Here is a 5,485-nt window from a genome sequence, read left to right on the forward strand (position 1 = left end):
AATCGAAAGGATTGTCCTTGCTCCCCCTTAAGGGGGTACCCTCCTGGCATTTGACAGTCACGCCAAGGTATGGTGTCATCAATGTCCACTCGGGCGTCACATGGGGGGGCCCAACGGGGCACGTCAGGGTCCCACCCAGTCTGATTGACTAGGGGTCGCCAGGCAAGCAAGCCCCTAATCTGTCCCTGTAGCATCGAATGTCCAGGTCTTGTTCACCCGTCCCAGGACAGAGCAGAGGGTGTTGTTTAAGTCCCATTGGAACGAATCCTGGATCGGGGATTCTGCAGGGTCCACAAATGCGGAAGGGCACCAACAGTCGAGGATAAACCGAGGCCCCCAAGGTAACGGGGAGGGGTGATGGGACAACCCGTAGTATTCCCCAAGTGGGACCTGGCTCGATTGGAGCAGCTCCGACGATCCCCACGATGATCAAAATTCCTGAAAAACAAAAGGAAATACTCCTCATCCCGGAGAACCGGGTTGGGTTCTTAGTCAAGATCTCTGATTCTATGGAGCGGCAGCCATTTTTCAGGCTCCTCAGTCTTATCATCTGGATGCACTATGTCTGTAAGAGCGATGAGCTTTTCTTTAGTTAGGGGCCACTGCTCCACCCATATCGGTTTATCATGCATCCAAGTTATCTGGGGGGAATAGCTCATCTCCAGAGTGGCCCCTACAAATTTCCTCGCAGGCTGTCAGGTGTTGCAAGGGACAGATGTAATTGACTTAGGACATCTCTCCCCCAAAGGGCGTATGGGAGATCAGCAAGGCACAAGGGTGTAAAAAGGCCTGCTTCTCCCATAGCAGCCCATCGAAGAGCCCTCGCGGCCTTAGGAGCAGCCTTCTTACCTCCTACCCCCATAACCGTCTGCTCCCCTTTTAAAAGAGGCCAGTCGGGCTTCCATTGAGCCCTATTAACAACTGAGCAGTCTGCGCCAGTGTCCATGAGTCCTTCTATCGGGTGGCCTTCCACCGCGATTGACAGTAGGGGTCTATCCAGGGTCACAGGGCTCACCCAATTTACATGGTGGGATATCCCGGGGAGGGTAGGGGAGACAGTTTGTAAAGAAAAGGCCTTCCCAATTTCCTGATTCTTCCTGATGGATATGGGATAGGGGTGCAGGTTAGTTATTGTGATGGAGGCCGGGTCCTCTTCAGGCTCCTCAACCACCTGGGTATGGGTTATAAAGTCTGTATAACCCTCTGGGCCAGTAATCAATGCAGGGAAGTTAGTTATGTGGGAAGGAATGGCCATAGTTTCCCAGGGACCCACTCTGAAAGCTGCTTCCTCGCTGACTGCCCATGCTGTTACAGGGGTTGTCAGGTAATGGTCCTTGCCGCTCACTGGCCTTGGGGGAGTCCTGCGACTGGGCTCCCCCCCTTCCCTTTTCCCTGCTTCGCTTTGCTCCTGCAAAATTTAGCTACGTGGCCGGGTTTACCACAACAAAAACACGTGGGGACTGAGGGACTGGCTCCGACTCTACACTGAGCTTTAAAGTGGCCAGGCTTACCGCAGTTAAAGCAGACTGATTTTCCTTTGGAGGAAACCTGCATTCTCTGGAGGGCGGCTATGAGTTTATCCTCCCTATCCTCCATGGCTGTGACCAGTGCCTGGACAGAGTCCTCCCGGGGTAAATCCATCAATTTGTCAACCATCTCTTCCATGGAGGCATCAGAGGGGAGGCTGCTGATAGCAGAAGCCGCTCGAGGGCGGAGCCCTTCCCTCACTAGCTGTCGCATTAAAAGATCCGTACCCGGGGTCTCTCCCATAATACGTGCGACCGTCTCTTTAACCTCATTTATAAAGGACAGCGGCGATTGGTCGACACGCTGCCGTAACCCCACTAGCTTCTGCGTGACCTTTCCCCCTTTCATAGCTCCTACTTTATCCCAAGCACTTACATGAATTTCTTTCACTGCCTCCAGTTCTAGTTGTCCATATTGAGCTTGAATAGTGACATCTGCATGATCCCCTGTGCCACATAGAAGGTTAATTACCTGATCCAGGGGGTGGTACCCTCTAGCTTTGGCCAATTTCGTAGCCTCTCTACGGGCCTGAGCCTCGAATGCCATGTAAGTAGATGGGTCAAGGCAAGCGGCCGCAACTTCATCAAAATCCGCCGGTGTCCAGGGGTGAGTGACAAACAGGTTTTGCATCAATCTTTTCACATATGGGGAAGCCGGACCATATTTAGCTATAGCTTCCTTCAACTCTTTTAGCATTTTAAAGGGAACGGGGCCATATCGCTGGGTACCTGTAAGGGGGTCAGTAAATAAGGGATAAAGCCCCCATTCGCCCCAATCAATCTCCTCTCCCTTTTCCATAGCATGGGATGCACTGGCAGCAAGTAACCCAGATGTGCAAGGTTTCTTTGGGCCCCTTTGAAAAGCCGCCAGGCTACAAACGGGTTTTTCTGCTCTCGGCTCCTGATAAGCCAGCCAAGTTTGTGGAGGCGTGGGGCTGGTCGCACTCCGCCCCTCCCTTCCTGCCTCTCTTACTTCCTCTATCGAATTTCTGACTGCGCCACAACCACCGCCACGGTGTTTCCGGTACCACCCAGTTCCGGCTTCTTCCGTACTGTTTGCGGGGGCGTCTCGACCCCCGCCCCCTGCAGGGCCTATCGCTTCCTCCCGTGAGTTTTCTACTGCGCCATAGCCGCCTCCCTTCCTGTTCTTTGTCTTCAATGACAAGGTGGTACTGGCTCTGGTCTCTTCCCCATCAGATCCCTCCTGAAATTGCCTTGCCCGTCTAAGGTCCTCCCACGGATACACTGGGGGTGGTTCGGCCCCCTCCTCCTCCTGGCTATCGGAGTCAGCGCAGAGCTTGTATAACTGCGCGGCCACGACTCCCTTCTCCTCAGGCAAAAATGCGGGAATACTACTCTTCCCTCCCATCTTTCCAACCTTTCAAGGTTGGAGCTGTCTGGAGAGTCCGACCAGCGGACTCAGACGGTCCCTAGCAGAAGGCCTGGCCCCACGTTTGGGCGCCACCTGCGGAGTGCTCTATCTACAGCACCCGCACTACTGTCCCCCCACTGCTAGCCCTTCGGGGCGCCACCGGCCTCCACGACCCTCGTGGAGGAAGAACCAGACAGAACACCTGAGGTAATCAGGGAGCTCTTTATTCCGTCGCGACTACATCCCGGACCGCGGCACTTCCCCGAAGCGAGGGCTCTTATAGCTTTACCCCTCCCTATGCGAGCTCTATCGTCCAATCACAGGCTGAGTCCTACTTTATATCCTAATATGGCAATTACAGCAAGCTAGCTCTAAGTGTTCCCGCCCCCAACAGGTTTCCTCTTCAAGGAAAACACCCCAATCTTCCCACACCCCAATGGGGAAGGTGGCGTCCCAGCCCCCCCTAGCTCTGTACCACAGCCTCTTCAGGATTTATCGTGATAACAGAGACCCAATGGCTAGCCCCAAACCAGAAAAACCTTACCTCTAGGGGTCTGAAAACCAGAATTCTCCGTAGGCCAAAAAGGGACAGGTCAGCAAAGAGCCCATTCTCCGAGACCATCACTCCACATCAGAGTCCTAGGGAAAGAAATCCCCAGGAGCCGGCCCTCTGAAGTGAGAGAAGGTGGATGGGGGGGGGAGGGGGGGCAGAGACTCCCTGTTGAGGTCCGAAATTCTGCGTGTGTCTCCAGGGCGGTAACATGTAATAGCGCCTCATCTCGCTGGGGCCACCAAAATATTGTACCAGAAGCGAGTGAGACACGCCACAGAGTATAAGTTTTAAGTGGAGAATTTATTAGCCGGCGGCCATTGGGGTAACAACCGCAAATCCATGGCCCTGTGTTGGGGTGACAGCTTGACTTACATAGGATATGTGGGGGTACAGGGTGGAGGGAACAGGAACAAAGGTCCTGGCTGATCAAAAGATTCAATCAGGTTATCATACTAGTGGGATAATCTCATTTACATTCCTTGGTGGAGTCATGGAGCCCTAGGGATATCTGCTAGAAAGGGTCTGTCAGGTTATCCTTCAGTGGGATGGTCCTATCTATTGACATTCCTTGGTGGAGTGATGGAGTCCCAGGGGGTTTGCTAAATGCCAAAGATATCTGAGTCCATTCTTTCTGGGGGTGCTTGTCAGTAGCTAGGGGTTTCTCAGGGATTCCTGGTTTTTCCCTGTATTACACTTGAAACTGAAAACATGAGCTTGTGAGTGCGTGTCAGCTGTTAACAAGTGGGGTTTTTTTTTAGTACATTTGTGGCTTTGCTATATCTAGTGCCTGTTTTGTGCTGGTTTTTCCCCACCTCCTGTTTTCCTCTTTCAGTTTTTGCTGCATGTGGTTTCTTACAGGTGAATGAAAGCTACTGTCATCAGTGAGGGTGCGAGTTCCTGGGGATGAGGTGTTATTCTGTTTCCCTCCTCAGCTTTCTCTGTTTTACTTTGGAAAGACTGGTTAGACTCCAGTATTGTTTCCTTTGGATCTTTCTCACTTCTTTTCTGACCTGCATGTTTGGTTCTGGGTTGCTATTGATGAGGGCACAGTCTCTGGGAACCCCTTGAACCCTTGAACTCTCCTTGAATCTTCCCACTCCACCTGGCCTTGGCCTGAAGCTATAACCATTAAGCCCAAATGCCTACCTTGCCCAGTCCTCTATTGTCCAGCTGTTTCCCTCCCTTAATCCTGTTTCCCATCCTTAATCCTGATCAAAATATCTATACCCTAGCTCTGTTACCCTAGCCCTTTATTGTCTGTCATTTCCATCACCCCAGACCACCCCTCAATCTCTCCCACAATCTTTGTGTATATAATCTCCATCTTGCCTCCATGAGGGTGGTCAGATCCAATCTAGCTCAGATTGATCTGGCCCGCTTTCCTTACAGAAGTCACAAGGGGTGGGATCTCTTGGGGCAGGCCTATTTGGCTAACACTTAATAAACTTTATCTTTTCCCTTGGCTGAGAAAGCTTGAATCGAGTCGAATTCTTTCGGCAGGACCTGGTGTGTCGGTACTTTGGGGTGTCGAGCACCCCTCACCCCAAACCCTCTTTACTATGGCTCCAAAGAAGCAAATAGGAAAGAACTCCCCAACGGGTTAGACCATAAGGCTAGGGATGAAACGCTGGCATATAGTCCTTCCAACCAGTTCACAGTCAGTTTCTTTACCTCGCCCCCCAATTCCTTTCCATCAACAGATACAAGTAGAATAGGATCAAATTTAAAAGTATATAGCTATATAAGAGGTGGAGAATGGGCATTATTTTAGAGAATTGATTGGCTTCATTCCCACAGGTCTGTCATTCATAGCTCTGCCCAAACCAAAATCCACACTAGGGGACTCCTTTTATTAGGCATATTAGAGGGTTGTGTTTAACTGTTGGAAAGTGCAATCTGGTTTTATTATCTTCACTGGGATGAGGTGCTTTGGAGGCTTCCAAAGCAGTGCAGATCTGTGCCTATTTGAACATATAGAAATGCTCATTGAGTCTTTGCTTTTTAAAAAATTTACTTTTTTTTTTTTTAGTTTTA

Source organism: Trichosurus vulpecula, chromosome 1 (genome assembly GCF_011100635.1).
Source record: "Trichosurus vulpecula isolate mTriVul1 chromosome 1, mTriVul1.pri, whole genome shotgun sequence".
Taxonomy (NCBI): domain Eukaryota; kingdom Metazoa; phylum Chordata; class Mammalia; order Diprotodontia; family Phalangeridae; genus Trichosurus; species Trichosurus vulpecula.